This window comes from Acanthopagrus latus, chromosome 8 (assembly GCF_904848185.1).
Source record: "Acanthopagrus latus isolate v.2019 chromosome 8, fAcaLat1.1, whole genome shotgun sequence".
In the NCBI taxonomy this organism is placed as follows: domain Eukaryota; kingdom Metazoa; phylum Chordata; class Actinopteri; order Spariformes; family Sparidae; genus Acanthopagrus; species Acanthopagrus latus.
In genome coordinates this window covers 19,174,059-19,196,322 of record NC_051046.1, presented here as the reverse complement: position 1 = coordinate 19,196,322, position 22,264 = coordinate 19,174,059, and the positions used below count along the sequence as shown (strand labels likewise).

General features: G+C 39.8%; 2 protein-coding genes across 7 annotated transcripts in view; both read left to right on the top strand.

Moving 5' to 3' along the window:
- borcs5 (BLOC-1 related complex subunit 5) overlaps positions 1–22,264 on the top strand; it is a 37,649-nt gene that overhangs the window by 12,539 nt on the left and 2,846 nt on the right. For both annotated transcript variants that reach the window (XR_005076416.1, XR_005076414.1), the window contains exon 5: positions 5,357–5,466. The gene's annotated coding sequence lies outside the window, so the exon portion shown is untranslated. The remainder of the gene's footprint in view (positions 1–5,356; positions 5,467–22,264) is intronic.
- The window catches only part of LOC119024189 (alpha-1,3-mannosyl-glycoprotein 4-beta-N-acetylglucosaminyltransferase C-like), a 51,846-nt gene continuing 35,005 nt past the window's right edge, over positions 5,424–22,264 (top strand). Inside the window, exons 1-2 of one of the 5 annotated variants that reach the window (XM_037106715.1) lie at positions 16,711–16,833; positions 16,942–16,999. The gene's annotated coding sequence lies outside the window, so the exon portion shown is untranslated. Of the gene's footprint in view, positions 5,467–16,710; positions 16,834–16,941; positions 17,000–18,517; positions 18,768–22,264 lie in introns of those variants that run through there. The other 4 variants (XM_037106713.1, XM_037106717.1, XM_037106716.1 and 1 more) reach the window with 4 other exon arrangements.

Below are 22,264 nucleotides of genomic sequence, written 5' to 3'. Positions count from 1 at the left end.
TAAATAAGTAAAGATGCAAAACCTGTCGGACACAGTCACTCCCACTCCGCCATTGGACGGGTGGTTTCAGACATTATGAGACGGTCATTAGCCAAGCACTTAGTTTAGGTCACACTGTGGCCTTTTACACCACGGAAATATGGTGAAAAAGTCAGCACTTTGGTTGTATGTGTTGAAAGGTTGTTTTTTTTTGTTTTTTTTTTTCTTCAAACCGGCACTTTTTCATCCATAATTCATAGGAGAGTACATCGAGGAAACCCAGTGAGACTCAAGCCACGTCCATCACTGCTCTGTTATGTTTGACTCGCTCAGATGAGTGAGTCAAACAAGCCACTGGGAGTTCTGCTCTCTCTCAGCTTAGGGTTTCTTACTGTAGGACATTTTCATTCACGTCCCCAAGCTCTGATGGTTTTCTTTTCTGGCGTGCAAAGGCTTTTGGTTTGCTGCCTGTTTCTCCTCTTTTTCCTCATCTTGTTTGTTGCTTCACATGTTGACGATATACATCAAATTTTCATCATCATCAGTTTTTTCACACAAATAGAAAACCCAATAATCACTGCGGTTGTTTGAACTTCTATGATATGTAAGTTTTGAGTGATACAATAGGTCTATATATGATTTTTAATTAAGCAGTTCAGTCGTCCCTCAATGTAGTACAATGGTGATGCATCGCAAACAATTGCAGCAAGCACAGAATTGCTCATTATGGCTTCATTTAAGAGGGAACACATGTACTGCTTCACTTCGAACAATAACAAGCAGGAGGAATACATTATTCTCTGTTATTCATATGCAAATGGGAATGTATCCTCTACAACAACGCCATCCTCTTCAGTCTCCACTTAGCTGGGTGCTCCAGCTTTGTGTATGTGTGTGTGCTTGAGTGCAGAAAAAAAACAAAAAAAAAACATCATCACATCCTATATCAATTATGTTGAGTGGTCTCTCCACATTGATTACCAGATGAGAGGTTGAGGCAAATGCTTTGTTCCAGAATCACACTGTGGGCAGATGGGTGGGTGGATGTCGGTGGAAAGGCTCTGGAGGACCCTCAAGGTTCGATCAGAACAGAACTCAGTGAGCGCGTTGGCCTGAAGTGAAATGTCCTCTGCGTTTGGCTGTTTCCTCAACGTGGACAAACACGCAGACTCATTGACAAATCATTATCACCTTCTCCCCAACACCACATTATCTGCAGCCTCTGATTTTCTGCTGCCGTGCTCAGCAGGGTTAATGCCAAACACCACTGAACCATAATGTGATTTCTGCTGCATTTGAAAGATGACCACAGAGTTTGTGTGTCAAGGAGACTTTCAATGGCCGTAACATTTTTAATGCATCCATGTAACTGGATGCATAATGTTTTCTGGTTGTTCATCTTTCCGTCCCATTCTTGTGAATTCGATATCCCAGGAATGCCTCGAGGGAGTTTCTTCAGATTTGGCACAAATGCCCACTTGGACTCAGGGATTAACTAATAAGATGTTCAAAGGTCACCGTGACCTCACAAAACACATTCACGGCCATAATTCAAGAATGAGCTGAGCTGCTTACAATTTTACAGAAATGTCTAATAGGATGAAATGATGAACCGTTGACATTTAATATCCAAAGGTTCAAAGGTCAGCTTTAATGGCCATTATTCAACAGCATAACTCAGGAACAGAACAGGAGACTGTGACCATATCTCACATTAAGTCAGCTAGGTTTAAGAGTTGGTGGTGCCGATCTTGCGTGGCCTTCTTGAAACTTTGGTGATTGCCCAGATCTTCTGTGCTGCCTGGTTGGAGATGTTTGTGAAGCAACCACGTTTGGAAATTTGTAGCTCTTTTGCAGCAACATTGTTTTGTTTTTTAAGCATTGTAGTTCAGCACAAGCTGGTGATTGTCATTGCGCCATGTGATGAAGCTCAATTGGACCTCTGTAAAAAGTCTCTTTAGGGTGAAGGCAGCATGTGTCTCACTGGAAATAATTGACTGATTTCATATATAGTGATCACTTCCAATTCTGTATAAGATATACATAATACTTTTTTATTAAAGCAGAAATAGACAACTTCTCTCTCCACCCTCCTTGCATTCTCCTGTGGTAAAACTATCGACAGCACTCTCACAAAAACAGCATCAGCAACATGGCTCCCATTCTAAGCCTGGAAACACCAAATTGGACCTAGAAGCACAGATCTCAGTGTTATGAAAAGCAGGTCAACTAGGTGTCAGGGGCATAAAACCACAAGGTGGTAATTCTTTGTTTGTAGCCTATTAACCACAAATGTTTTATTATTACTTTTATTCTGTCTTTAAAAACTATATAAATCTGACCCATTTTTAGAGATCTAACACTTACCGTAATAGGAATGATTGCGTTTAAATGCCACAGACATGGTAGCAAAATGATGAGAGACAGACAAATGCATTGATGTCTTCGCATAGCATCTGTTGAATATGGAATATTGCCAGCATTGCCCTTTAAATTCCTTGTCATAACGCAGTAAGTGTTCATTATTACCTTCTTCTTCTGAAATTAGAATATATATATGTGTGTGTGTGTGTGTGTGTGTGTGTGTGTGTATATATATATATATATATATATATATATATATATATATATATATATATATATATATATATATATATATATATATATATATATATATATAGATTGCAGGGTTAGGGTGTTTTATAATATTATATGATTTTACTAGTATTTTTTTAGTATCCACACATTGCAACCTAATAATGAAATCAAATACACTGTAGTTGCACAGTGCAGTGGTGACGTTGAAAGTGTAGGCTGATTTGATCCACATGATATAACATAATTATACCACATAATATAAAAACACAACTGTAGGCGTTCACACCCGTTGCTGATATCAACATTTCAACACCATACAAAAATGAATGGACACCAATGGGTGCTGGAAAGAAGCCTGAAAGCATCACCCTGCCTGATAAGATAGTAAACATTAATGTTAAAACTATGCAGTTTTGTAGTAGAAGGGCAAAAACATGCTCAGTTACAAAGTGAACAATATGCAATCATTCATAAAGGCAGTCTATGATGTGACAGTATATGACATCACGAGCCTAAATTCTTCAGCAGCCAGTCTGAGTTTCTCATCTTTTCATTTTATGAGGAAAGCCTCAAATAAATGACTCACTCAACAAAGAGAAAGCCGGCATTATGTTGGGAAAACATCATATTTTTCTGTTTGATTAAAGTTTTATGCAAGAGTCAAGAATGACTGGAGTGTCAGATGCTCTGTAAGTGAACTGAGCTAGATGCTCCACAAGCATTATGAATTATCTTAGAGCTACAATGCAGCCTTGTCTTCTATCCATTCATCTATTCCTACTCAGGGTTACAGAATGAATGGATGCTGCAAAAACCATACGACCAAAAAAAGAACTTCGAGTCTGTGGCTAAGACAGAAGCTTGTTTGTTAGGTTTGAATGTAATCAGAGCTGAGGTTAAAATTGTTTCAGGTCAGGTGTTATGTTAGAGGTTGTTACATTTACATATGGTTCCGCTGTGTTAGGTCCAGCATACAGAACTGGATCATCAGTGAAACTCTGTTGGTCATGTGACTTGACTTTATCGTGTTTTTCCCAGTAGGCTTTTCTGTCACAGTGCAACAGGCAAACTGCACCAAGATAGCGACACGAACACAGATGTTTTTTTGCTGCAGGGTCTATGTACTAACCATGAGGCTGCTGTTCCTGTGTTATGATAATCTGACACTTTACTGATATCTGTTTGACTCAAGATCAGAGTGAAGGGTGAGCCACAAAATGGTCCCGCCGCAAGGGTGCAATTGCCACTGGGGAAACATGGAGACATGTCCTCCGGAACATCTCAGGATCCTGTCGATTTTCTCTAGTTTGTCTGCACATTGTCCTTATTTATGATCCCTTCATGTATGAAAATAGATGCTGCTTTCAAACCATATAACTGTCACTGCTCACATATTCCATGCGTCTGTCACGTTGGCCTAGATCTTAAGCAACACAACCATTAGAAGGGCAAAGTAAGACCAATGTGCCATATTTGAAACTTCTTCTTCTTGTCCTGTCATATCTTGTTGAACTAATAACTACACTGCCCCTCATGACTACTAGAGATACTGCTCCGTCAGTCCATATCCGTCGACTTTTAGAAAATGCGCAGAAAAGGACGAAATGAACGTAGAGTTCGAACAGAAGGCTCAGTTTCTGCGTTTCTGCGTGCATACTTGACATTGAGCATAAAATAACCCTTACTGTCCATCCACTGTTGCCCTGAGAGAGGTGGTTGAACAGTCCGAGGTCTGTTTGTGAGGAAGTACAAGATCCAGATACACAGTCACGCCCAGAGTGTAAAGTTTTCCAATTGTTTTCATGGGGGATATTGTATTGAATGCTGAGCTGAAATCAACAGACACCTGAAACATAGGTCAAGGTGTGTGAAGACTGAGGGGAGGGCAGTGGATATTGCATGCTCTGAAAGCAGACTATTGAGGGTCTAGGCTGGCAGGGATGTTATAATTGATGTGCTAGAGATCCAGTTTCTCAAAGCACTTCACCAAAATGGGGGTTTGAGCCACAGGGCTGCAGTCGTTAGGACTAGACACTGCAGATTTTTAAGGAACAGAGACGATGGTGGTTGTCTTGAGGCCACATTCTCCAGTTTTTAGTTCATGACCAGGGATGTCTTTGACATGTACTCAATTGAAAATAGTACAGTGACAATATATTTAATGTTTTTACCTAATTGTAATTGATTTTTATAGATATATGCTTATACACTGTCTCTTCTAGTCATATTGGTGGAAGCTGGCGAAATCACTGGTCTGAACAGAACCTTTAACTGCTTCAGGCTCAGTTTGGGTTCTGACTTTAAAAAAACTGAACGCCTGCCGAGTTTGGGTCAGGCTCTGTTATTCTCTTTTGGACTCAGTCTGGTTCGGATCGAAAAAAAAGGAAGCCGAGCTGCACTTTAGTCCCATCACTCTTCTAAAGTTTCCTCGACACAGCATGATGTTCATTTTGTGAATTAATGTCCCATCCCACCCAAATACGTTCAGTTCTGGCTCCAAAACCAAGATGGCAATGGCAATAATGCCAAACTCGAGGCTTCAAAATGGTTGTCCACCACCCATGGGTGATGTCATGGTGACTCGATCCACTCATTATTATACGGTCTATGGTTCTCTATACAGGAAACTCAAAATGTTTCGAAGAAGGTCTACAACACAGAGATTTAGCAGTGTTTGTATTTTTTTTGTTAGATGTTTGACTTTGTATCCTGTATGAATGTATTGGATATCTATTAAAGATGCTTTAAATCCATTGCTGAATAATTTATCTGGTTTCAGAATATCTGACCAGGAGATTCAGCCAAGAGGGAGTTCTGGCCGGTCCTCCGAGGAGCAGCTCACGTCTCGTCCACGATGCCGCCTTTCATCCTGTTCCACCGGGTTAAAATGTGAGTAGCGGTTCACTGAATATTTAGTCACACTGGGAGCTCGTGCAACCCTTCAAATGATCGGTTATGAAATATTCAGACCTCATCTCTGTGGGGATGGAGCAGGAGCACAGCAGGAGATTCGACAGCTGATTGGGTGACAGTTTCAGCTCACAGGAACTCTGCGTTCACCTTTTACAGTGACAAAGCTGACATTAATGGCCACCCTTCATGCCTTTTTAAGCATGTAATTATGGTGCAGGCAGTTAGAAAATACAGCAATTAGCAGTTTATAGAGGGGAGCATTGTAACTCGGTGAACTGTCATCCATTACCTATGATAAAAACTAAATATATATATCTATATATATATATATATATATATATCTATATATATATATATATATATAAATAACATGGAAACAGTTTGGAGCTTGGAATTACAGGACTCTTTCTGAACTTTTAATCAAAATTGAGTTATTTGTGATGTTTTAATATCAGTTCATGCTATTTCTGATGTATTATATTTGTTATTCAAAGCGACTGCTGGGGATTAGGCATCTCAAACAGGTAAATGAAGTACACAGAGCACCACCTTTAACAGGTGGTAAGCAAATCTTAGATGCGCAAAACTGCTAAGACATGAAAATAAGATTTAGCGATCTATAATAAAACATGTGACCAGCACTTTATGTTGTTCTTAACCTGCAAGAGTACTTGACTTGAGAGTTAATATACAGACATCTTTAAGAGCCTTGAAACTGGAATGGATCTTTGCAAAAAAGTCAGAGCCTTTGCAAGAAGAACAGATAATAAAAAACCTTCTCTGAATAATCATATTAAAAAACAACTTTTGCCTTTAAAGAGTGATGTTATATTCCCTGTTTTTCTAAATTCAGTTTCATTTTCAGTTGTGAGGAGCCTTGAGTGTTAAAGTTATTCATTAAATCACAAGGGAGCAAAGCAGAGATTGGAGAAAAACATGGAAATTACATATATATTCTTCGCCATTTTTTTTCTGCTTTCCCATCCTGGTAAATTCCTCGCGATCCCTCAGACTTATCTTGTGACTCTAGTGTAAACAAAGCCACCAGCAGATTGATTCCTTTTTTACAACAGAATCCAAAAACAGCACGTGTCCACTCAAGTGTTTGCAGCTCATCTTTGGAAACACCAAGACATTACAGAGACAGCCACATCTCTTCTTTTTTCCTCCTCTTTATTCTCATCTATACTCATGGGTGTGTGAAGCACAAATACTTTGTTACTGTACATAAGTACATCTTTAAGGTATTTGTGCTTGAGTATTTATTATCTTTTGGCAACTTTTTTTAGTTTTACTCCTCACATTTTAACACAAATAGCTGTGCAGTGCTTCCTACTCCTTATATTTTCAAAACATGCCCTTTTATTCATATCCATTATTTTTATTTAGTGTTATTACACACCACCTTCCCAAGGTCACAAGACTGATTTCAACCTCTCAGTGCATGTCTCGTACAGCAGATGTAAAAAGACATATAAGGACAAAAGCAGACAGAAAGGGAGAAAAGCTGTATTAGTTTCTTGTATCTGCAGAGACCCTGCAGCTCTCTGCCTGGATTTTCTAATTTCCTCAGTTTTTGCTTGACCAATCCAAAATGTGGGTATTTGACATCCTGGGAATGAGACTCAACAATCGTTGAGTTTAATAGTGTTAGAATTATATTAACATGACATGAGCTTCGCACAGAAATGTCCTTTTGAGGGATACCTTTTACTTTTATACTTTCTTTATTACTTTAACTTGAGTAAAGACTTGAATCAGTACAAGTATCTGTATGTCTGCTGAGAATAGAATGTGTGGACTTTTGACACCTCTGTCTATACTTTTTGAATTCAAACTCTCAATTTTGTTCTTCTCCTTTGATTATTCACAGTGACTCATTAATGCTGCTAGGCAGTCAGTAAACAGCAGATAAAGTAAACATAAGAGCAGGTTGAAAACACTCAAACCCCTATGGAGAAACTGTAATTTGAATCTGTCAGTTGTTTGCAGCGTGTGCCTGGAATATTTATAAAAAGTTGTGATTAAGTAAATGTATCATTACGTTTATTTCAAGTTCATATTTCATGTACATATTTAATATTATATCAGCATAATGAGTCCCACAGGCAAAGTGGTGGGAAGTTAATGACGCCGTCCAATCTGTTGCATTTATTTTAGGGTGTGAAAAATGCCTACATAGTGTGGGCAGAAAACAAAGAGATGTTAAAGAAAGGCCTTTCAAGACATGGAAATATGTAACATTAGAGTGATTTTGTCAGACACCTTGTGGGTGTTTTTTACATTAATGTTCTTATCAGTGTCGGTCAAACATCAGGACATTAATGGAAAGAGCCACGCTACAATGCTTTGTTAAATGAGCTTCAAGACTCTCTTGTGATTCCGCATTTGCCGGATATTCATTTATTCATCCAGGCAGTGACAGTCGGTCAGATAATCCCTGGGTTTGTTTGACGAGTCATCTGAGTAGTTCTTTAAGGTCTTCTGCCCATGAGTTGCACCATGAGGGGGAAACAGATGGATCTGATACAAAAAGAACCTCCTCAACAACCTTTAAATTTGCTCTTTTACTGATCTGATCGTCAAAAAATTTACATATCACTGTGATCTTACGTAGAAAGCAGTAATGAACATGTGTTATCGGTGGGGCTTTTAGAGGCTGTTGGGGCACAAGGCAAAAATTCCCAGTTGGGCCCTTCAACCGTCATTCATCACGTCTTGTTAAGTATTTGTCACGCCAACAAAAAATTTGCAAAATCCAAACCTTTTATTTTATTGCCACTGTTCAAATTAGTAGATTTTTTAAATATGTATAACATGAGAAAACCAAAACAATACAATCAAACTATTGTGCCTTTATAGGAGATTTAAAATGGTTTTGAGTTGTTAGTGCAAAATGTGCCAACGTGAGATTCCATCCGGTCGTCGGATTAAATTTTGGCAATGCATGTTTCAGGAAATAAAGTATATGTTGCAACTTTATGTTACTTAAAGTTAAGTTCACAGTGTTATCTTGTTACACCACTGTGCTTCTGATCTACGCATTAAACCCACTTCGGTAAGGGTTTTCGGAAAAAATCATGCTTTGGCTTAATATATCTGTTTTTGTTACAACAAAAACACCTGGTTTTGTTACCACAATTATGATTGCAAACCTAAAGATAACCAGCTTTACAGATGTTAAATCCCAGCCTTCCTCCTTGAAAGTATCCAGTGATTTCATGTTCACAACGTGGTAAACATCTGAAAGTAACCTCAGATTTAGTCTTGTGGGATTCCTCATGGCTTGCAGCAGCCCAAATATTGCTCAAGTGCTTCTGCCACCGACTTCCAACAGGGTTTTTTTTTTTTAAGGTCGCCTTTATTTTACCACTGTCAGTACAGCCTTTTTGCTAACATTGAGGCAATGTGGTTTCCAGCTGAAGCGCCTCTTGGATCCAAGAGGTAAACTGTTCACAGCCTCATTTATTAATTTATCCACTCATTCATTCAGTCAAGGCCTCACAGTGAGTTTGTTATAAGGCAGACATGTTAAAATACCATTCATCCTCCTCCTGTGTAGTGCTGCTGAACTGTGTCAGCTGTTTCACCTCCATGACACCGTGTCTTGTTGTTTACAACTTTTTTTTACATCCTTAGCATGAAATATTAAAGCTCATTATTCTCCCCCCCCCCCCCCCCCCCCCCCCCCGAGTGACATAATCCATCATCGTTTACATCCTGTTTCTGTGCTTTAGTCATTTTTGGTGTTTTCATTATCAGCACCGCCTTTTATTCCCTGTCAATCTACTGTTACCCACATGAACAACCAGCTGTCACATCCTCGTTGTTTTATTTTAGCTGTCTAAATATCTAATTAAACTTGGAACGTTGTGAATCAGTTTTGGGAAATGTAAACTCAGACACAGCAAAAAAAACAAAAACAAAAACAAACTGTTGTAAAAGCTTTTTAACTGGCTGTTGCTCCAGACAGATTTGTTTTTAGTGTTTCAAGGGCTAACATGCCGCTGTCTGAATTCTGATTCTGCAACCCAAAATCAAACCAAACACCCTCCACGGAAGCAAGCAACTCCATTGTCACAGCAATAAATAACAGAGACAGATGAATAATTATGGTGAGGGGGATCAATTCCAATTCAAAGTTTCTGACAAGCTAATGGATGGAGTTCAAGTTGGGCCGTGGAGGTGATGTAAAGTGCTGCCGGCCGCCGGAGATGAAGGAAAATTCTCAGCGCCGCGGCTGTGATCCACTACATTCCCTCTGTGATTGGAAATCTGATGATGTATGGAGGGAGATGAGGGAAAGTATTGACTTTTTTTTTTTGCCTCGCACAATCATCGCTCTCATTGCATAGCTCAAGGTCCCGTATTAATCATTCATCGCATCAGGAATTAATGCTATTTTCAGAGGTGGGAGAGGTAGTCAAAGCATTTACTTAACCAAAACCACTCTGTAAAAATGCTCAATTACAAATAAAACCCCTCCATTTAAAGTCCTACTCAAGTAAAAGTATGTAAGTATTATCTGCTAAATGTACTTAAAGTATGAAAAGAGGACGTACTCAGTCTGCAGGAACTGGCCTGTGTAACTTATGTATTATTTTGCTACTTTAGTAGATTGTGAATACTGATGCAACAATGTGTAAGTAGTAAATTCACTTTTGTAGTCAGTCAAGGCTGAGCTGGTTTCAACTGCTTTGTAGTTTGGACAGTGGCTCTCACTAGAGGTCAAGCCCCCATCAAAGATCACAAGATTAATCTGACAGGTGGTGAGATGATTTATGAGACCAGACTGAAGAAGAAAATACAAATCTATGTTCACTTTTGGAAGATAGTCTATTCTGTGCGTTTTTATGAGGTGTATAAACGTTTTACATATTTAACAGATATTTAAATGAAATAGCCGGAGACCGATGGCAAATATCTCTTTGACGAAGCTGCTTACAATTCATAGACATCAGAAGCTTTACAAAAAGCCCCGACCAGACACTGTGTTTCAGTAAGAAGTCACAAGACAAAAATATTAATCAGTCACTGGTTTAATCTTTAACAATGTGGTGTGTGTGCGTGATATGAATACTTATTTACACTGGGGACACTGGGGTCATGTCTGCACCACCTTAACCACCAAACTGTTCTTGTTCATTAGATAATAGATGCGATATGTTGTAAAATCACAATGTATCACATTAGATGGACAGATTAGCTAATTAGCTGAAGCTAGTTTGAAAAGCCATCTGCACCTTATTTGTCTAATTTAATGGAACATAATAAGACTTCATAGTTTCTTCTGTCTTCTCCCCTTTTCCTCTTGGACATCATGCAGTTTGGGTTGATTTAAATTAAGCTTCTTCATTTAAAGAAAAGTGTCAAGTGAATTATTGTTCTTGTCTATGATTGATTAGCCCACAGCTGCCCCTCATGATGAGACTGACAGCTGTGTTTTTTTTTAATTATACAGAGTTAAAAATGTCAAATGTGTGGATTTAGAGGAAAAAAGAAAATAAATGATTTTATCGTTGTAAAATAAATATTGATAAATACACAAGTAATACAATACCTACTGCAGCTGAATTGTTTTCACATATCGATAAACCTTGTGCTTTGAATGAATCATTGGTCATCATTGGTTGAACTAAAGAAGTACGTATCATTGAAACAACAACACAGTTTAACTTAATGACCAAAGGTCCGGTTGGTTTATTATTTTGTAGCTGACATTGTTGATGTCATACCTTCTGTTATTGTTTTTTGTTTAAGAATAGTGATATTTGGATATTGTTATTGCTGTGTTGTTGTAGCTGTAGATGTGATGGAAATGGACGGCTGTTATTTGTGCAGTCAGTGCTGTTGTATATTTTTCATCTGACCCCTTATATCCCAACCACTTCTAGAACAAAGTGACACCCAAAGTGACAGCCACCGCTTTAGTATTTTCATTTCAAACTGTGATTAGAGCATTACTACTATATATGCTTGCTTGAGATGTAAATCCTAAAGTAGTAGCTGTTTTTTAAATGTGAAAGAAAGAGAGTGTACTGGGAAGATCGTTCTTGGAAAAGAGGTTTTGAAGCTCTAAAATCCACTCAGTGATGACATGAATCAGATGAAAACATTACAACAAGGTTAGCCTTTGTCACTTGTGTGTCTGTAACTGTGGCTGTTACTCATTCTCTATCTGGCTGCAAGGTTTACCATGCACTAAGTTGTCATAACTTTGTTTGGCAGCTGAATATGATAAGATATTCTCTTTAATGTGTTCCAGATGGAGGAAATAGTCATTTGCATCTACTATCAGCGAGACAAGACAAGCCTGGCCTGAGAAAATTCGATCTTTCCCCCCCCCCCTCCTGTATTTGTGATGGTCTAAAGTGTCATCTATCGACCTGAAATGCTCTCAGAGCAACTTGAAATTTTAAAACAGTTAATAAAGACTTGTTCTGATACATTAGCCGTTGATTTTTCTGGCAGGAAATCCATATTCATATTTCACAGAGAAGAAGGTCATGCAGCGCAACGCCAAAAGACCAGTCACCCGTAGATGTCTGTGAGCAGGACTTTGCATCGCCTCATCAATTTTTAATTGATTTATTCATCTATTCATGAATTAGCTTAGCTTGTCTCCAAAGCACACATGAATATCTAAAGTACACACCAGGCCCCTGATGTGTAATTGCATTCCCTTGTTGTATCAATAGTCAGCTGACTGTCGCTCATCATCACGGCTGATAATGGTTCCAGCTTGTTTGCAACTTAGAGAAGCTGACAAGGAACTTTCCCTTTAATGAAGTCGCTCCCAGGAGCAGATTGTTGAAATTAGAATTAACAGCTATGTTCCCTGGACAAAATAGTGCAAATAATGTCTTTAATCAGGCGCGTGGAGAATATTGAGGCATTGACGGGTCTGCTGGGCACTGAAGCCTGTTCTCTATTTGACTGGACTGAACATTGACAGTGGCTCTCGGCTCCTGATAAAATCACCATCTTGACTCTCGCTGCATAGTACTTACACACTCAGTAATTATTTATGGATTAATTTAGCCTAAAATGTAATGTTGGGGAAAGTTACCCGTAAGTAATATAAGTCATTTTCTTTGCTAATGAGGACAACACACATTAATCAACATTTCCATAAATTAGACATGTGTTAGCCAGCTGGCAAATGTTCAACTCCCATCCTTTGGCAAAATGCTTCAAAACCAATGAACACTGGACAGTGATACAGTGCGCAAAACACTTGCATATAAAATAACATCCACCATTCAGTAGACAGCATGTAGCCACATAGAGCACAGCATTGTAAAGATATTGTGTTAAAATATTACTTTGGTAAAAGTGGAAGTCTATCATATGAATTGTACTTGAGTAAAAGTCTTAAAGTATCTGATATAAAATTATGTTAGTATTAAAAGTATATCTGTTGCCAATAAATGTACTTAAGCATGACAACTGCACACATGTTTACATGTATGTATACACAATATATTATAGGTCAACCTATTAAAAACTTTTCCAATGATCAGATCCATTTTTTTAATTCTACTTTTTCTTAATTTTACAGTTGATATCAGAAACCTTAAGACATCTACTATTACGTGTATGTCTAAGTACTATTCATAGGGAAGGAATCTTATATGTGATTCTGTGTGTGACTTTTGGGTACATTTAGCACTGGTTTTAAGACACAAATACACAAAAATGTGGTAATACCACGGCTTTTGTAAAGTACTATTAAATATACCCACACACATCAAGACTATGCAACAGACAGATGGGATGGATGAATTAGAATAATAATAATAATATTGTTGTGCTTTCACAGACTTATAACTCTTTATTTTTACCTCGGTTTAAAAAGTGTTTTAGTGTTCAGACTCGTGTGTTGTAATTAAGAATGTGATATATCTTTTCATAACAACCTCATATTTTTAAAATCCCTCTGGCATTTCAGCTTCAAAGACTCTGAAAAGGACCTGAAATAGGTGTTGCACATTTTAGCACATCAGCTTTATCAAATTGCACTCACTTCACATTACTGCTGATGTTTTTCCGTACATACTTTTGTTTTATTGATTTTTATCAAGCTCAGCTCAGTTCACAATCACATGAAAATCAAGTACTAGTGACCTCAATGTGCTTAAGATACATTCTTTTAGCTTTAGCTTTTTGTCAAAGTGTAGTGGTCTAAAATCTCTCCATGTTGGCATCAACACCCTGACATCGAAGATTTGGGTTGACAGCTGCTAACCAATGTTATTTAAATGCAGTAAATGACTGCATTTACCCTGTGTTTTTTCACGGCATCTACCTTTTCTCATTGTTGATTTTCTTGGTTGGACATGACAGCCCATGAATGCACTGTGTTTCTGCAGATGATTCAAATATTAGATGGTGCGTCCTTGAGTGAATTGCAGCTTTTTTAGGGCAGAGCTAGCAACAGAGTCTTTCGGTAATTCTGCTGAGTGTTGGGAATTAATATAAATGAGTGGCTGCTTAGAAGATAGGAAATAGATATGAAAAGAAAAGGTATCCTCCAGGTAAAACATCAAAATGTAAATGCAGGCAGACGAGACAAATGTCGCAACAAGATGAATGTCTTTCCTAAGCTAAATAAATATGTCCAATTTAGCATCATTATTATGGATGGATGCTTTTACTTTGCATTAGTATATTGGATCATTGGTATTTGAATAGCTATATTGAGTCGGATCAATGTAACACCCCTGAAGCGCCTAACCCTCTTCAGAAGATGATAAAAACACACATAATAATTTTCAGAATATCAGACATCTGCTAGAAATCAAAAATGTTCATTTAATGACATGTCTAAGAGCAGCAGTTTCCTTCAACGCTGTCAATATTTGTTTGATGTCTGATATCTGTCCCCCGTGTTTATGTTTTTTTTTTCCGTCCAAAAGGAGCACATCGATAAAGACCTTGCCTCTGAGAATGGAGCTCTGCATGTTGAACCGTCCCACTGGTGCATAACTGCATCACAAGACTGAAAAATACCGTTTGTGTATTGGTACAAATCCCAGATCTGAATCTGTGTGTCCTCCAGGGAAATCTGCACACCAAATCTCAACCAAGTTAATTGTATATTCTCGAGGCTAGGAAACAGACCTGCAGACAGCGATTCATATAAAACCCACAAGTAAAAAACTAACAAGAAGGACAATACGATGACTCCTGATTACCACAGAGACTCTGGTTCCCGATAAGAGCAGGACAGATGTTCCAACATTCCTCTTTAATTTCCTGTTCGCATGAAAGCTGCTGCACTTGAATTAGGCTAATGCTTAACAGGAGTGTTGTAACAGCGGGGACTCTGTGTTGGTGCGTGGTGTTACATGGTGTGAACTGAATGATTTAGGACGCTTGAATTTTAAAACAGCTGCAGCATATCTTCAGATACACAAATGCGACAACACTGAGAGCTCTTCACGCCCGCAACATGAGCACATCTGCGATTTTGTTATTAATCTCTTTTTCATGCCGAATTAGGACGAATATCATACAAGGACATGGCAGCATGGAGAATATATGCAATCTACATTTTAAGGGGCTTGGAGGCTAATTATAATTGCAAATTGGCAACTTGACTCCTGGCCCTCTTTCGGCACAGACCCAGTCTGAACTGATCATTAAAGGCTACATTCACAGTACTCGGATCCTCTTACTCTGGGCAGTTTGATGTTGTGCTTGTTTTTTAATTTAGATTTCTGCCCCTTACGCAGAAACCATGGACATAAATAATCCATTATATTAAGTTACGGAGATAATCGACAAGAAATGTATCAGCAAAGAGTGGAGGAGCTGGTGTTCTCTGACAGTATTTATATGAAGTATATGTCAGATGGGTAAAGGAGTCAAAGAAGTGTCAGTTGAATTTAAGAGAGAGAGTAAAACATTAAATAAGCTAACCTTTATAAATCAGGACTCGTTATTTGTCTCTCATCACATGATTTGTTAATCCTTACGTTTCTGGCAAGCCATTTTGTCATAGCTTCCTGCAGTTCCCCCCAGAAGAGCCACTCTACACGTTTGAGGGTTAAATCTTCCTCCTCATCCTTCTCACTGCTGTTAGAATTAAATCTAGTGTGTGCTTGAAACAAATTAGTCAATATGTCGTCGTCGTCTCAGTATCATCCAAACTTAATTGCTATTATAATTGTTCCTGTTGGACCAGCCAAGATAAGATGATGGCAGTTTCTGCAAACGACTTGTGTTCACATTTTTACATGTTATAGACCATGAACATGTTAAATGTATTGTCAATACATGTTTATGACCTGAATTTCAATTTCAAGCGTGTGACTGCAGTTCAACTCTGTGTTTCAACATTTGTTTATGTGAAACAACTGTATATTTTTTTATATTCACTACTATCAAGTTCATAATGGACAAAAAATAAATAAAACTCACCACCCTGACATAAAAAAGCAGAGAAAAGAGTCTAGGGAACTAGGGAAACTAGGGAAGGCTAAATTCCAGAGCCAGATTCTGGTCAACTTCGGTGAAGTGAAATTTCTGCACAGAGCCCGAAGGATTCTAAAAGACAGCACCCACCCCAGCTACAGTCTGTTCACCCTGCTGCCACCTGGCAAAAGATACAGAAGTATGTGCCGCTGCACCACCAGACTACAGAGCAGCTTCTTTCTCCAGGCTGTGAGACTCCTCAATTCATCATCAACACATTTTCCAGAATAGATGCAGCAAAAAGGGCATTGTTTTGTTCTTAAAACCCTTTTGATTTAAAAAATGACCTTTTACCTGAAATGACCTGACATAAGCTGCCGTTCAACAACACTTGACTGTAACTAGGGCTGTAATCTCCTAGTCGACTGGTCGATTTATTGGTCGATACGTTCTGGCTCGACCAAAATTCTGATTGGTCAATTTTTGGCGTGTTAATTACATGCTGCTATGGCAGTGGTAAACACGCAGCGGTCCTCTCCATCCCAATGCTGTGTGTCCTGCATATGGCATTTGACTTCATCAGGAGGAAAGTACCAAGTGCTAATGGGGGTGTTTTCAGAGCGCCCCTGTTTCACAGGTGTGTCTTCAGAACACCCCCCTTGTTTTCACTATTTTGGATTAGCCCAACCCACTACAGACAAACAGATTGAAGAACATACTAGAAGGCCTAGGTCCGGTGGTTTGTTAAATATTTATTGATTTTTAAGTGTTTCATTTACAGTCATTGCTATTCTACCATGTCAAAGACATCAGCAGTGTGGCAGCCTTTTATAAAAATAGAAAATGGAAAAAAAAGGCAAATGCAAAGTTTGCAAACAACAGTTTGTATATCACAGCTCAACTACAAACATGGCATATCAAACGGTAAGCTAACTTGTCTGCATTAGGTTGCTCTGTCCGTTTTAAGTATATGAACATATCAGAATTGGCATATTTCAATGTTTTAGTCTAATAATTGTTTTATAACTACAGGTGCACCCGCCAGCGACTGCAGCATCCCTTAGATACACCCAGACCACGCCTGGGCTATGTAAGGAGTTAACATGGAGAACCAAAATAAGATGAAACAATACTGAATACAGACATCCGAAACACACAATTATGGGCAATTAAGAAATAGAATACAATGAGAGACAAATAGGAAAAGAAAGAAAGAAAAATGCATGTCTATGCATAGAGAACTACAGTATAGTGATATTCTTACCAAGTAAAACCATCACTTAATCACATTTCTATTCGTCGTTTACGGCTATTTTTACGAGCTGGAATCGCCATCAACCACTTGATATGTATGAGTGCTGCTGTTCCCATTTCAAGTGATACTCCTCCACCTTATCAAGCACTCCTTATGATAATCATTCAAAGGCCACCAGCTGAACGAGAGAGGCGTGCCACAGATTTAATGTTGGCGCAGAGAAGGCGTTCCATTCTTGGAGCAAAAGTTTCCGCCCAAACATGAGGACAGTTCGGGTCTAATCAGCCAGTGGTGCAGTCAAGTCACTTAATGCAGAGGCATCACCCAAGATGAACAGACTTTGGGAGAAAGTGATATCACAATCGGATATTTTTTAAGGAGACCTGGGGGCAGATTCCATGCCATGTTTGTGGTGACCAAAACATCAGATCCGACAACCGTGTTGTTCTCAGCATAATGATCCAAAAAACTGTGTTCTTAAGGCTCTTTATTGCCATTAAGCCCACAGGCCATTTCTTGAACAACCGGCAGTCAGATAATTTCACTGTGTCTAATGTTGTAAATGGGTTTGTGTGTGCGAGCTGTCTCTATAGGTACTTCATTAAGTTTGAGGTAGTGTTACCAGCAGTGGAGAGAAGTTTTCCAACACGGGCAAAGTGTGCACCTTGCAGTCAAGTTATTTTCCTCATGTTCAACAAATGGCTTGGCTAACTGTGATGTAATTACTACATTCAGAACAGTAATGCCTTACACTGCTCTCTACTGAATAAAGTAATGTGATTACAGTAACGTTACTTTGTAACGCGTCACAACCAACACTGCTGATAACAACTAAACTGTAAGTTTCAGCTGTGAGGAGTTTGACTGTCAGTAATGGACTCGTGTCTGTCCAACTCTTATACAGATGTTACATGTGATCAACAGTTTTCTGGAGACGTGCAGAGTAAAAACACATTTAGTGGTTTTCTGTCATTTGGGGGCATGCAGTGAGGACAGAGATCTTTACAGAAAGCTGCGAATGTTGTCCTGCACACTTTTAAATTTAGCTTTTCCCAAGCGCGGACATACTTGTGGTCGTGCAGCTGTGGTGCGATGCATTGCCTCTTTAAGGCAGACAATCCGAACAGAGAGAGAGAGGGAGAGAGTGAGGGAGAGGGAGAGGGAGAGGTGGCGGGGAGGGTGTTGGGGCAGAGCGAGGAAGAGCGAGAAGTGAGAGCCAATAAGAGGCAGTGGGTGCAGACACACTCTGTTTGTGACACCTTGTGGTGGAGAGTGAGGGGGTGGCAGAGATGGAGAGAGAGGGGGGCACTGCCGGATAGAGAGAGAGAGAGAGACAGAGAGAGAGAGAGAGACAGAGAGACAGAGAGAGAGAGAGGGAGAGATCAAAGAAAGAGACAGAGGAGGAGAAACAAGGATGAGAGATAGCAGCTCTGCAGCGAGAGCGAGCGCCCTGCCAGCCTGCGCAACGTGTGTTTACTCCACTCTTCCTGAGAGCCGGTTATCTTCCCTCTGCGTGAGTCATGGAAGTGATTTAGGTGAGTGGAGCGGCACGGAGCAGCGGTGGAGAGCCACAGACCTGTGTGTGTGTCTGCACTGTGGGCAGGTAAGCTCACTCTGCATCTCTCTCTGTTTTATCCTCTTATCTGCTTTTACATCTCTGTCGTCTGTGAGGAAAAAGTGAACAACTTCCACAGAGTTTCTGCCTTGTTCAGTTTTACTTCTCCTTTCCCTCCGTGCACCCCCTCCTATAGGCTCCATTCTTTAAATTTCTCCTTGCAGTGGAAGGATAGTTTGTGCTCACGCAGGCGGTACAGTGGGACTGTGTAAAGTGCGCGAGGCATGCTGCGGCTCCTCTCTGACAGTCTGAGCAGCGTTTAGTGTCTGTGTATTGACAGGCGGGCTCACTGGGACCGAGGGTTGGAAGAGGATGAGAGGGAGATGAGTCAAATCTCTGCTTGAGGGACCAGGAGGGTTACAGCATCAGCGGTGATCATCCCGATCTATTCGAGAGCTGAGAAAGAAAAAAGATAATCCTGCGCAAATAAGCTCTGGCTGCATGTCAGATTGTACACTGCAATTTTTTTTTTTTCTTTCTTTTTTTGGGTTGTGTTTTGCTTTCGTAACACAGCTTGTATAAAAATGTGTGCATCCCGGATTCTGTTTGCCACACTGGCTTAAGAGCCGGATCTTTCCCCCCGGGGCATCCCGTCACGTCCACGCTGACTGAAGCGTGCGGTCGGTGGTGTTCGGAGGTGTAGAGAAGGCAGGTGATCGCAGATTTGTGGCTCAGCCCTCCTGAATGACAGCTGAGCTCTATCACAGCTTTCATCATGACTCAAGCTGGTAAACCGCAGCTCAGCTTGTGACACAAATCCCCGTCCCCTCAGCGATGTGGGAATAACCTGCCTTCATCTCACCGTTGGATTAGAGTGATTTACTGTTGCTCCCCATCAGCCCAGCTGTGTTTGCGTGGGGTTTGACCTATAATGGCGCCTAATGGTATCATATGTTATATCCGAGAGGACACTGTCAAAATGGGACGCTGTCGCCAACCACATCCAGCTGTAATATGGCAGTTGTTATTAATGTTAGCCCTCGTCATGACCCCCATCAAAACTACTACTGGCACAGGTACTGGACAAGAATTAATGGACCTCTTAAAATTAGAAATTACATTTATTGCTGGCTGGATTTACCGTCAGCGAGGACCTCCATCACTCTCTCTCTCTCTGTAAAGGACAAGTCCAGAGGATATTTTTGTCTTTGCTGGCTGGCCCACAAAGTAGTCCTCGACACGGGCTTTGATTGAATGTACAAAATATTAGGGTCATCTCTCGTTTATCGATCTCCATTCCCTTTTCTCTACATCGCTGTTATCCTGTAGCTTAAAGATCTCTCTCATTGATTTGTCTGCTTCTCTTTAACTCCAGCCCCTCTGTTGTGATTGGTATAGACTTTATACTGAGAATCAATAAAGGAACGCGGCTCTTACCTGGACTGACCTCATTCCTGTTCTCTGTGGGAAGAGAAAGTGTCACTGACATGTTAGGTTTAGATTAGGTTTGATGATGTTTTTCTCGCTCTGACTGAGTGGGTCGCCTCGGTCTTTTCAAAACCTTAACCACCTTCTTTTAAATTCAAGTTTCAGTATCCGGCTGAAATAGCTCAGACTCAAGGATCAATAAACAGGCAGAAACAATGCGAGGGCGCAGCGATCCAGCTTGTAAACAAATTTAACAACTTGTGCCGAGGCAGGTAGACTTACAAATCATCAACGTTTTCTTTTTACGTCCAAACTATTGAGCAAGCACAAAAGTAAATTGGAGAAGTAAAGCTTTAAGAGCATGCAGGGACAGTTGTGTTGGAACACGGTCATTTTTTAAAACTCTCAGCCCTGGTTTCATGTGCACGGCTCCCGCTGCTTTTGCCATAGCCCAGAAACTTTGGCAACCAGGAGACCTTGTTATGTACATTGCTCAAAGCTAAAGGCACAAGTCCACTTGACAGCCCAAAATCTGACCTTGACGAGAAGTCTGGCTTTATGCTGTCAAAATTGGTGTTGTGCATCTGGGTGTGTCCCCGTCTACTCTCAAATCTTGTGCTTTTATTCGCTCACAACTGTACCCAGCGATGCACATCACTGCAGCAAGGTGAGAAGTCAAACCAAAGGTCAGTGAGAGACAAGATTTTCAGTCTCTGTCAAGCTGCTCTGATATATTAAATATTACAATTCTCAAAACTGACTTTGACAACCAGGCACAGCGTGTTTCCCTTTTCAGTCTCTCGCACGATCCCAGTCTTTTCCACACCTAACCTAACCAAAGTGTTGTGCTTACCTTACCACTGAACTTTGTCTTAGGTGTGAGGTAGAGCATGGATACCCAACCAGGAGTTTTATACCGTTACACAAATCGATGCATTTGTATATAACTCTCACAGTGTTATCACATGTCTATCTAAGTGTACTTTAAAAAACATGGGCAGCAGATTTTGGTACTCACACATAGTTTCCCCTATCGAATAATGCTCCTGCTACAGAATCATCTCACGATACACTATTACATACTCATTGGTGCAGTATAGGATTTCATAACACGCCACCCCTGGTATCTTTAATAACATTATAATGAAAAGATATTGAAATCTGATGTCATTACAATACACTTACCTGTTTGTAAAAAAAAAGGCAAAAATAAAGATGTCATAATACTGTGAAAGTTACACACAAATGGATCCATTCACATAACTGTAGCATGAAATGACACATCAATTGACAGCAGTAGTTGCTGCCTGGCTGTAACGCTAGTTCTGCATCGATATATAATACATGTATAGACCTTTTCTTCACAATCACAGAGGAGACACTGAAAAGCCAGAAGAGACACAAAAAGGGCAGGGGTGTAAAAAAACCAAAAAAAAAACCAAAAAGACACCGAATCATGACAGGTATGTGCGTCGGACAAAGCTTTTCCACGGTCATCTACTCTGTAAACATAAAGGATATAGATACAACCTGCTCCGAGCCACAGAAGCTAAAAACGCCATCCAAACAGTTTTAAGATTCTTTTGGCTGGAAGTGGGTTACAGATACTCGGCTTAATTGGGGCTCCGTCTGGCCGAGACGTCTACATGACATCCGTTGCTCGCTGGGTCCCAAAGCTCTCTGTTCTGACAAATGTTTGCACTTCTGTGTTTGAAAAAAACACTGGCAGTGAATAAATGTCAGGCAGCGGCATAAACAAATTAGTAAGATATATTCTTATTAGAATTCTTCTTGTTATTCTTATTCTTGAGGAGGGAGGGTCGTTCAGTTATTCGGTGTGAGTAAACCTCAAGAGTCAGACAAATCATGGTTCACGTCTGAGTCATTTAAAATCAACATATTTACCTTCCATCTGGCAAAATCATCATCCACCTTTTTAGTAAGTGACGTTTCTCTTCACTTACAAAACACGCACACACAACAAAAATGTCTAATCCATGTTGGAACAATAGAGAGAATGTTTTCTTATTTTCTTGGCCTTCGACGGTCTCTCCCCTTTTCAGCTTTCCCTTGGACAAAATAAAGTGTGAAAAATATGGAAGGTGGGTGGACTGCAT